A 13,081-nucleotide genomic window follows, 5' to 3' on the forward strand; every position below is an offset into this window, starting at 1 on the left:
TATAACTAATTAAGTAACATTTAACTATGTAATACTATAATTATTAAGTGGTCATATATAATGTAATGTAATAATGTTATAATTTATTAAGTAATCATTTGTTTATAATATAATGATATATTAATATTTATAATATAATATCATAATCAATTAAATATCATCTAATTATGTAATGTTATAATTAATTACATAATCATATTATAATGAAATATTGAAATGTTACAATGTTAAGTATCATACTATAAATCTTTAATATAATTTTGTAATTATTGTTTATAATATAATATTATAATTAATTAAGTAATTGTTTAATTATAATATAATGTTACAATTAATTACTAATCATACTATAAATTTATAATGTAATGTTATAATTATAAATTCTAATAATTTAATTAAATATTGTGCTAATGTTTAGTAGTAAATTAGTAATTACTAATATTATAATATAATGTCATAATCAATTAGTAATCATTTAATTTTGTAATGTTATAATTAATTATGTAATTATACTATTAAATGTATAGTGTTAATTATCATATTATAAATTTTTAATGTAATATATATAATTAAATTTTTAATCATTTGATCAAGTTTGTACTAATGTTTATAATGAAATGTTAAATTGACTAAGTAATTATATTATAAATATATAATGTAATGCTATAATTAATTAAATTTTTAATTATTTAATTAAGTAATATACTAAATGTTATAACTTATAAGTCAATTTGTACTATAATTAATTATACTATAAATCAATTAAGTAATGTTATAAAATTATAATTAATTATATAATGTAATATTACAATTGATTAAGTATGGTATTTAACTAGTAATAAAATTTATTAATGTTTATCAATTTATCATATATAATTAATTAATTGTTAATTTACTAGAGATATGCTTAGAACTTGATAATTGAAGTAAATAACTAAATATATTATTATTCAATCAAATATACTATTTTATTCAAAAATAATTCTTTTAATAACATTAAAAATTTAAAACACTTTTAATTGGATCATAATTCCAATTATTCAATCAATTAATCAAAACTTTAATATTAATATATTATAATATATTAAAGTTTTTAATATAGTGTAATTTATATGTAATAAGTATAATTGTATTAGTATATTTATTTAATTAGGTTATTCCAAAAATTTAACTTTTTCTATTTTAAATTTTTTTATATGTAAAATAATAGAAACCCCCCATTATTCATATTTCACAAATATTTCATTGCAGTTCAGGTTCCAAAACAGGTTCCAAATAGGTTTCAAAACAGGTTCGAAACAGGTTCCAAAACAGATTCCAAACAGGTTCCAAAAATCGGTTCCAAACAGGGTATCATTTTCCCCGGTTCCGGTTTCGGTTCCTCCAAACACAAGAACAGGAACCGGAACCGCACAATGTTGGTTCCAAAAAATTGAAACCGGAACCTACTCGCACAGTTCCGGTTCCAAGTAGGTTCCGGTTTTGGTTTTGGTTTTGGTTCTACCCCTAGGTTTCGGTTCTACCCGCTACCCGTGCTCACCCTACGTATAAGTTAATTAAAAATTTTATTAACTCCATGCAATTTTATTAAAATAAAAAAACTAACTTATTTATATTTTATCATTAAATTGAGATTTCATGGTTACTGTTGGGCGTGATTTTTCCATTAAGCTTGGAGAAGTCAGAATCCGACAAGGATATAGTTCGACCCCAAATTAGTTTGGCTTAACACTTGTCTGACTCAGCATAAGTTCGTCAAGCTATAGCTCGACCTAGCATAAGCTAGTCGCGACCAAATCTGGCAATTGTTCAACAAATCACAAATAAGCTTATATCTCAGATATTTCAGAAGAGTTTAGATCAACAATAGTAATGGCGCGATCTTAGCACACAATCACAATAATATCATAATTGCAACTCGAACATAATTGCAATCCCGATAATGTCTGTCTTTCCTTGTTTACACACTTGTATAAAAACCCCCTGTAATAGCTGCTTTTTACTCATATAATCATAACATATACGTAATGAAAATACATGAAAGATAACATAAATAGTTGGGCCCAAAATTTTCTTTTATTAAACATATACATTCTTTACACAAAATTTGGATTATGTACAAAAGTTATCAAAAACATGGTGGATAGTGTAACCATTTCTCCTCGCGTGCCGACGCCCATCCAACCGCGTTCTCACCTAGGTCCTGCAATCACAAAGAAAAACAATGGGATGAGCACAAAACAATGCTCAGTAAGTAAATCCTCTACTCAACTGTCCCCGTAACTCTTTCTCTTAATTATTTCCTTACACTTTTTCTCATCTCATTTATTATTTCCTTTTTCACACAGCTCTCGCTACTTAACTTCTGCCATATGTCACAGCCTCATCTTACCGGAGGCACTGCCGAGTGGAGTTCACATAGCACCAACCCACTCTTTGTGACTTTCGGGTGGAGATCACAAAGTACCAACCCGTTTTTAGTCACTACCGGGTGGAGATCACAAAGCACCAACCCATTTTTAATAACTACCGGGTGGAGATCACAAAGCATCAACCCGTTTTTAATCGTTTTCTCATTCTCTCTACTCTTAGAGTAGTTCATACACAAAGTTCTCTATTCTTTCTCAAGCCACTTCTCAATGCACAATTAATCTTCTGCACTAATGTACTTATGCAATGCCAACATGCAATGTTGCAAGAATTAAGGTTTACTACTCATGATTCTCTTAGGCATTTCATCAAATAACTAATGTGCATACATAAACTCTACTTTATCTATGGTTCTATCCCTCTCTTGAACCATCCAAAATGGGAGAAAACTCCCTCATCCCTGTCATAAAATAAATCTGCTCTAATTTCATCTCAAGCTACCTCCTCTCATCACTACATATTCAACAACCACAAAACAATTATTCATCTCCATCTCAATTCTCAATAACATATTAGCTATCATACACACACAATTTCTACTAAATCTCTACTCAAACAAAAGAGCTCTCAAATATCAACTTGGATTGGGATTTACTTACCTTGTAATGGAGAGATCACACTAGCACTTTCCTTTCCTTTAAAAGGCTTGTCTCTTCTCTACCCTTTAAACCATAACACCATAAGATTTTAATACACAAATATATGAAAAACTTCACATCTAAAGCAAGAATCCTTACCTTAGGATGCCTTAGATTGATTTTCTACCCCAAACTACTCCAAAAGCCCTCAAGATCCTTGGAAGATTGAAGGAAGAATTGGGAGGAAATGATGAAAGAGTATGGCGGTGGAAGAAGAATAAATGAAGGGTTTACTAAGCTTCAACCCTTTTTAGCTCAAAATATATTCATTCATTCCCATATTGCCCTTGATCTTTCTTCAAAATTCCATCTTTGTCCTTTCAATCATACAATCACATCCCCATTCTAACATACTCTCCATAAAATTCTCTTACTTTTTACTCTCCACTTTTCCTGCTAACTAAGGGTAGAAAGGTCATTTTGCCCCTATGGAAGAATTCTCTAGAAACCTCAATACACATTTTATTCGGCTCTTCGCCGCGGTGAAGACTCTTTCTTTGCCCCGGCAAAAAATTATAGAACCTACCTCATTGGTTATAGAACCTCGTCGCCGCGACGCAGATTATTCTTCGTCCCGGCGAAGTCTGTAACACCAAGATTTCGCCAAGTCTTTACAATTTCAGGGCAACCATTCAACCAAGGGCCAACCAAACAATATGAATAATCTACCAACTCAAATAAGAGCAAAATAATAAACATTAGCTACGTACCTCAAGTGGGGCGTTACACCCCCTCCAACGATGGAAGAAGGGTTAGAAAATTGTTCTAGGCATAATATATTTCTTCACCCACTTTCCAAATTTCCTGCAAGAAACAAGCAATTTCTAACCTGAAATTTCCAATGGTTCGTACTAGATCCAAAACCACCATCGAAAATCATGACAATGTAGAGACTGCCCACCAGGAGGTGCATCAGACCTCTCCTCGAAGTCGACCACCAATGTCACTAGTGCAATGGGTTGCAAATTAGTAAGGGATAGGGACTTCAAATCTCGAAAATGGCTAGCTAATGGAGATGACAAGGATGATGGTTGCACAAGCAATGCAACGAAACGTGGCTGAATTAAGAAACAAGTAGTCGACCAACCAGGGCCTCGATTAGCCATGCTTCACAGAGGTTACTCCCACGGATCGAAATAACTTTGTTGATGACCAATCTGGCTCATCGGCACCGAGGAGCAACTGTCACCCTTGACATCATAGGGCATCTTCCGCTCATGAGCATGAGTCTTGCGGGCAAGTTAACCCCGGGAGGCAATCGAGCGAGCAAGCAACCAATGGGGGAAAATGAAGGCAATTCAAAGGGCTACTCACTAATTGACGGAACACCTAATGTTAGTGTGATGGTTTTAACCCACGCTAAAGGCAGGCTCAAACCTCGTAAGCTCACGAGATTAGCCACGCACGCCAATTTGGCAACAATCGAAGTTTCAGTTTTAACCAACGTCGCAAGCAACATACTGAGGAGCATGATAGCACCTACCATCCCAGGCATCATGATTCCACCTCGTGCACTAGCACTTATGACCGAGCAGGTTCGCGAGCAACTGACCTTTGAACTCATCTGCTGGAGGTAAGGCTGCATAGAGCTCGCAGTCAGAATACTTCTCATGATGAGGACTTAGATTGAGTGCAAAAAATGCTTGACGATCTAAGAGCCTGCCAAAATAATTCGATGAAAAAGATAGTAAGGTCTCCATTCACGGAAGAAGTCCATCAAGCCCTACTTCACTAGGGTTTCTAAGCACCAAAGAACAAGTTCTATGGGAAAAGCGATCTTAAAGATCACTTTGATTCCTTCAACGACTTGACGAAACTACATCAGGTCTCCGACTTGGAGAAGTGCTGTTGTTTCATGGTCACAATTCTCTTTGTTGTATTTGCATCAATTCCAAGCGAGAAGACAGTTCGCAATGCTACTCAGTTATCTGAGTAATATTCATCAAGAAAGACAAAACTCTGATCTCGTATTTAACGAGGTTCCAGAAAGAATAGGCAAAGGTTATGAATGCACCTAAAAAGTTAATCTGCACACTGCTTATAGCAAGAATAAGGCTACAGACAGAACTGTGAAAAGAGCTTTAAAGCGAAGATCATGTGAACTTGGCTAAGTTCTACCAAATGGTCGCCAAACATCAGCGAGCTGAAAGCTTGCTGGTGGCCTTGGCTAGAAGCTCACCAAGAAGAGCCCTTGAGAGGCGACAAGATTGCCCAACAGACAAGAGAAGAGGCTAGGACTGAAATGACAAGGACCAAAATAAGTTCCAAAAAAGACAGAGAATGGAATCCTGCAGAGAAAGACAACCTTTTCTACGATATACAAAACACACCCCCTTGACACAAGATGTAGCACACATATATGAAGTCTCTCACAAGGTTATAAAATTACCTATACTAGAGAGAATTAGAGGGGCATTAGGCAAAAGAGATCACTAAAAATACTATAGGCAGCACTGAGACATTGTGCACAACATTAATGAGTGATAGGCTTTGAAAAACGTCATTGACAACCTAATTAGAAGAGGTCACTTGAAAGAATTTGTCAAGAAGGAGCCAACTCACGACAAACCGAGTGAGTAGAATAATTAGATCCAACAAACCCAACCGAACAACGATGTGTTAGTGGGCATGATCTTTGGGGGACCTGACATTGTAGGAAGCTCTAGGCACTTACATGAGCAATATGCGCGAGAAGCCAGGACATACTCGGTTCCTCAAGTAATGAGCTGTGCAGTTAAGCCACCTAAATAGCCTAGAACAGAAAGTGAAGTGATAGGCTTCACTAAAAAAAAGTGCGACCAATTCCCTCACAACAACCATGATGCGATTGTAATCACAGCGAGAATTGGTAATGCCCAGGTCTTCCAGGTAATGGTAGACAACGGTAGTGCAGCGAACATCATCCTCTTAGGGGCTTTTCGAGAATCGAGCAGGATTTAAGAGCATGCCTGCCACGGCTGTATGGATTCACCTGGGATAGTCTGGTCTCTAAAAAAACGATTGAGCTACCCATGACTATCAAAGACAAGCCTTAGATAAGAACAATGATGATAGAATTCTTAGTGGTCGACTATCCGACCACCTACAATGTCATTTTGGAAAGGTCGCTCCTAGAAGACCTTAGCACAATCACTTTTGTGAACTGTTAGGCTATTAAGTCCCCAACCCTGGATGGAATAAGAGTTATAAGGAGTTGTAGAAAAGAGTCAAGGGAGTACTATAAACGGGCAATTCATGCGGCGCAAAAATGGGCACTCTTGAGGACCATGATCATCACGAAGTTTCAGCTAAAACCTGAACCATTGGAAGATGCCATAGATTCTCGCATCTACAAAGAAGAGCCCACAGTAGGGCCTACAAAGGAACTGCGAGAAATATTTGTCAACGAGGAAGATCCAACTAGCATTCTAAAAATTTGGAGCAATCTAAGCGATGAATTGGCAAATAGTCTAGTGGGGTTCCTAAAGAAAAATATTGACGTGTTTGCTTGGGTACATACAGACATGGTGGGGATCAGTCTTAAAGTGATGTGCCATAGACTAAACATCGACTTAGAGGCTCGGCCAATAAGGCAGAAAAAAAGGTCTATGGATGTTGAGCGATCTAGAGCACTCAAGGATGAAGTTGAAAAGCTCCTAAACATCAACTTCATTCGGGAAGTAAAGTACCCAAACTAGCTCGCCAATCTGGTTTTAGTGAAGAAGTCGAATGGAAAGTGGTGAACTTGCATCGACTTCACTTATCTAAACAAGGCATGTCCTAAAGACAACTTTCTATTACCCTAGATCAATCAGTTAGTTGATACAATAGCAAAGAACTCACTACTACACTTCATTGATGCTTACTTTGGATATAATCAAATCTCGATGCATCAGCTCGATAAAGAACACACCTTTTTTTTTATTTCTAACTAGGTTATCTATTGTAACAAGGTTATTCCATTTGGCTTGAAGAATGCTAGAGTGACCTACCAACATTTGGTCAATCAGATATTCATCGAGCAAATTGGCAAAACCACAAAGGTGTATATTGACAACATGCTTGTCAAATCAAAGGTCACCAAAAGCCACATTGAGGATTTGAGGGAAATTTTTGGTATCCTTAGAAAGTATCGAATGCGGTTGAAGCCCTTGAAGTGCGCTTTTGGAGTAAGTTCAAGGAAGTTTTCGGGTTTCTTGGTAAATCAGCAAAGTATTGAAGCCAACCCGAACAAGATTTAAGCTCTCCTAAACATGCAAAACCCGACAAAAATAAAGCAAGTTCAGAGTTTGACAGGGAAGTGGTCATGTTAAGTAGGTTTTTTTCCCAAGCAATTGATAGGTGCCTACTTTTCTTTGAAACCTTAAAGAGTAACAACGATTTTAAGTGGACAGAGGAGTGCGAGAAAGCATTCCAAGAATTGAAGAGGCATTTGGGACAGCTTCTTTTGTTATCAAAGCCCGTCTTGGGCAAGGCCCTACTGTTGTATCCATTGGTATCCAAGTCCGTGATCAGCGTAAATTTGGTACGCAAGGAAGGGGGAGTGCAATGGCCAGTATACTATATGAGCAAGCAATTGCTTAATGCCGAGACAAAGTACCCCGAGATGGATAAGCTTGTTTATGCACTAATCATAGTCGCTAGAAAATTGCGACCCTATTTTCAAGCACACTCTATTATGTCTTGACAAACTTTCCATAGAAAAAGATAATGCAAAAGTCAAAGGCATCGGGTAGATTAATTCAGTGGACTATGGAGCTTAGTCAACATGACATCAAGTATCTCCCGAGAATAGCAATCAAGGGACAAGCTTTGGCTAACTTCATCTTAGAGTTCTTATACCAGCCCGAGGGGTAGTCAAGCCTGCCTGAAGCAAGCACATCAGAAGAGAACAATTTAGTGGAGCGCAAGCTCGATAGCCTATGGTAGTGGACATTGTACGTGCTTTTACTAGAAGTATCTAAAGGGGATCCAATCAGCGTTATAGTCAAATTCGGGTTTGTCGCCTCAAACAATAAGGTAGAATATCAGACCATGCTCGTAGGGATCCACCTGGCCAAGGAAATGGGGGCAGACTTAGTTAAAAAATTTCAGTGACTCCCAAATCGTCATCCATCAAATCTTCGGGGAACATCAAGCTAAAGAAGACATAATGACGTCCTATCTCCGAAAAGTAAAATCCAAGCTTTAACAGTTCAAAACATACTCAGTTCTACAAATACCAAAGAAAAAGAATTCAGTAGCTGATGCTCTAGCTAGCCTGGCTTTGGCAATGAGCAAAGAAATAACTGATTCTGTCCCCGTTAAATTTCTCCCAAGTTCGAGCATCCTCACTTCACAAGAAGCGATTTTGGTAAGAGGGCAAAGGTATAACTGGATGGACTCAATAACATGTACTTGAGAGATGGAACAGTGCCCGAGGGAAGAGATGAAGCCAAGACTCTTCAAGCAAAATCAACTTGGTATACGCTTATCAATGACAGGTTGTATAAGCGAGGCTATATATCCCCGCATTTGCTGTGTGTAGATCATGAGAATGCAAAGTACATCCTAAAAGAAATCCATTAGGGTATTAGTGGAAACCACATTAGGGGTCGATCTTTAGCATATAAGGTACTCTGTCAGGGATATTATTAGCAAACAATCTTCAACGATGTAGCCAACAATCCATGAGGGTATTAGTGGAAACCACGTTAGAGGGTTGTAGATATTTCGCGAACTCCACCCAAAGAGCTGGCAACTTTGACAAGCCCATGACCATTTGCAATTTGGGGAATCAATCTGATAGGTTCTTTACCTTAGGCGAAATAAGGTGTTAAGTTCACGGTAGTTGAAATAAACTACTTCATAAAGTAAAGCCTTTGGTGACCATTACTTCAAACAAGCTAAAGGATTTCATCTACAAAAATATCATTTGTAGGTTTGGAATCCCCTACACTATCATCACCAATAATGAGAAACAATTCGATTGTGAAAACTTCTAATCGTTCTATGAAAGGCTCAACATAAGGAAGAGCTTCTCCGTTGTCTACTAGCCTCAGGCTAACGGTCAAGTAAAAGCTGTCACTAAGGTGATCAAGCATATCCACAAGAAAAAGCTTGACTCTCTTAAAGGGAGATGGGCAGACAAGCTGCCCGAGGCTGTATGGTTGTACAAAACAACAGCCAGAAGCTCAACAAGAGAAACCTCGTTCTCACTTTCCTATGGATGTAAGGCTGTGGCCCTGATTGAAATTGGAGTCAGTTCGCTTTGATGAGAGGTTTTTGATAAGAAACAAACAAAGACCTTCTTCATCTGGAGTTGAACTTGATCGAGAAACATCAAGCTAAGCCTTAGTTAGGAGTTGTCTCATATCAAAAACGAGTGAATAAATACTTTAACTCAAAATTCAAGAGCCAAGACTTCAGGGTGGGTGACCTAGTCCTCAGAAAGGTCATCCCTAGTGCATAAAATCTGAACTTAGAGACACTTGGGCAAAAATGGGAAGGTCTTTTCAAGATCTCTGAAAAGCTCGCACCAGGAACCTTTCACCTAGAACACTTCAATGGTGAAGCTGTATTGCGAGCATGGAACACTAAGTATCTACGAAGATACTACCAATAAGTAGCTCGATTCAATTTGTTTATCTTTTTGTTTGCAATGTCAAGTGTACGGTCTCTTATGGCCAAATTTTGATTATCAATAAAAAGGTATTATTCAAAACTTCCTTTTGTTTATTATTAATTATCTATTAATTCAAGATCGTGACCTAAGAGATGATATCTAAAAACTCGAAGTATAGAGTTTGAAAAAAGACAGTTTAGCTTGATAAACCACGCCATAATTCAACTCACAAAGGGGACATTCCCAGATACGACGAAGTTAAAACTAGAAAACACTTGAGTAAAACACATTGAAAGAAAATCGATCATGATTCGGCAACCAAAATGTGAGACGGGCATCCAGCCCAAACTTCGTGTTGTTGCAAGAAATATTTTCTTATTTGATTCGAATTATTGCTCCACAAAAATGGGAAAAGTTAAATGGGGAAGGTTGCCGGCATTAGTTGGGGCGCGGCTAGCGAGGTCTGGTCCTCGACCTCTTCCTCTTCCTCTTCGTCACCTCGTTCCTCATTTTCGCTCTTGTCGGACTTGGAGCTATCTGAGTAAACAAACTCCAAACCCTCTGCTTCGGCCTTCATCCTCTCTATCTCTTTCATAGGCGCTGAACAAAATACACAGACGTCACCCAAGAGTGGCTTTTGACCTCCACTTTCAAATCCTTAACCTCTCTTTTGAGGTTATCAAATTCTATGTCAGCTTCTTTACAGTTCTCTGTCTCATTGAAGAGCTGAGCTGACATGTTCGAGTGCTTGGCTTCAAAGTCTGATGAAATCTTTTGAGTTGCGACAAGCTCGGAAGCAAGCTTGTTGTTGGCACCTCGCTACTGTGCTAAGTCCTTCTCAACTTGCTGTCGGGCAACGCTGACTTGAGAGAGTTTTTTGAGAAACTCTCTCTCCTTGACCTGCTCTTTCTTCAATCGCTGAAGCTCGGCCCGCAATGATCCAATCTCTTGCTTCACCACCTCGGCCCTCACCAAGGCATCTTCTTTAAGGTTCTCTACTTCTTGCCAACCTAGATACGTACCTTCCAAGGTTGGATAACTCTATAAAAAAGGAGTTTGGTCAACATGCTAGCCTAAAAAGGAGAAAACAATTAATAAAAGAAAGGGGGAAGACCTCGAAGCAATGCGAGAAAGGTGAACTACCAATACCTTGGTGACATAGCTGCAAAGGTGAGCAAGTTGCTTATGGGGAGGGGCAACCTTGAGCATCTCATAAATCCACTCTAAAATGGCCTGCTTGACTGTCATGGCACCAATGCCTATACGCTCAAGGAGCTCGCTAGTCCGCTCATCTAGATCGACCTCAGCTGCCTCAGCCTGTTTCCCTTTGCCGTGTCGTGGGGGCAAGCTTTCTCTACTTCTAATCGCAATGGTGATCCCAACCGCTGAGATAAACTTCTTTTTAGCTGCGCTCTTGACCAAGATTTTCTTCAACCATCAGCAGGCTCAACAATCTTCTTTCCCAAGCCCTTCAATTGCTCGGTCAACTTCTTTTTCCCAAAGCCGCCCTGTTGCTCAGCCAATTTTTTCTTTCACAAGCCCTCCTACTGCTTGATCATCTTCTTCTTCCTTGAGCCTTCCACCGACTCAGAGTGCTTCTTCCTTGAGCCTTCCACCGACTCAAATTGCCTTTTTGTGTAACTGCCTATGGAAGCAATTGTAGGCTTCTTAGCACTTGGACTTTCCCCAAGATCTCTGCTAGTATGTTTGAAGGTCGACCACGAGGAACCTGGCCCAGTCACCCCGACAGGGCCCACGGGTTGTTTTTTCATCGAGATTATTAGTGGCTTTTTGGCAGCTCGATGAGCTGCCGCCTTCTTCTTCAGATTCTTCGGCTTATCAACCCATATATCTACAAAGAGAACAAAATTGTTAGTGACCTATTAAAGTGAAGACGTAAAGAGCGAGCTATTAAACACATACCTTTCTCAAAAATGGTATAGAATTTTGCAACGTCGTTGTAAAATTTGTACACTGTCAAGCAAGAAAGCATGATGAGCTAGGTAACGTCACACTCGCCACTAGAAAGTCTGCTAAAACGCTGAAGTCACCCTCAGCTTGCTTCAGAGACAAAGTTTTACTCGACATTTACTACAAAACGAGGAAAATCAGGTTAGCTCGGTTGCTCGACTAGAAAACTTTAAGTTTTATGCGAGGATTAGAATACTCACTAGTATCCAAGGCAAAAGTACCAGTCTCCCTAGCTTCGTAAAAGAAATATTGGGAGTCCCAATTCTCGATCTTCTTTGGGACTTTAACCAAACCATTCAGGTGTACTTTCCTCGCTTTAGAGAGGTAACATGTTTGATCTTGGCTTTTCCTTAACCTATACAGGTGGACAAGCTCGTCAAATCACAGATAAGCTCATATCCTGGATTTTCGGAAGAGATTAGATCAACAACAGTGATGGCGCAATCTTAGCACACAATCACAAGAACATCGGAACTGCAACTCGAACGTGATTGCAATCTCGATAATTTCTCTCTTTCCTTGTTTACAAATTTGTATATAAATAAACAATCCCCCAAATGGGTTAAAAAATTGTTCTAGGCATAATATATTTCTTGGAAGCTCTTTGAAGCAATAAGAAAAACAAAGGATGTAAGCTTAAGTTCTAACTTGCCGAACTACTTTAAAAAATGATTGTATTCTTTACATTTACGCATTTTTCATATACAACTACTAGTTATCTTCAATCACGAACATAATAGTTCCAGTTCTACCAAAGTCAATCAGATCACTTTGGTTGGTATAAATGTTGTATCAACAGTTACAACTTTAATCTTATTTTAATTATTTTTCTTTCTAATTTTTGAAATTTATATATTTAATTAGAATTTTAGATCCAGCCTCTTTAAGTTATAAACACACACACACGTTAGATTCTTTTAAATCAAAGGCTGAAATTGGAGTTTAAAGCCATCTTTAAAAGTATTATGAAAGAAGGTGGAGTACAAAGAACGTGTGTTCTCATTTTCTCATTTTGGAGTATGAAGAACCTTTGAAATTGGAGTAAGTTAGTTTAGGATTAACTTTTTAATTAAAAAATATGATGAAAGAAGGTGGTGAATAAAGAACAAAGTATAAAAATTGTTCTCATTTTCTCATTACTTTTAAGATTTATTTATCTACCTATGTGAGATTATTTTTACTCAATGTATCACAATTATCAGAAAATATTAATTATTAAGTATTTCTTATTAAAGGGGTTTTCGAGATAATTTTACAGATGGTTTTAAATAATTTCTCAAAGGGATTTCTTTTATAAATCTAAGGATGTTTTTAATAATTCTAGGAGATAATTAATACTTTTCAATAACAATAGGTGTGTTTAAATAAGTTTAATAATAATTAAGTAACCTTACAGGGATACATAAATACACTCTTAATTTTAAATTGCACAATCCCTCATAATGTAATATGTTTTGCT

The sequence above is a fragment of the Pistacia vera genome, unplaced genomic scaffold (assembly GCF_008641045.1).
Source record: "Pistacia vera cultivar Batoury unplaced genomic scaffold, PisVer_v2 Contig436, whole genome shotgun sequence".
Lineage (NCBI taxonomy): Eukaryota > Viridiplantae > Streptophyta > Magnoliopsida > Sapindales > Anacardiaceae > Pistacia > Pistacia vera.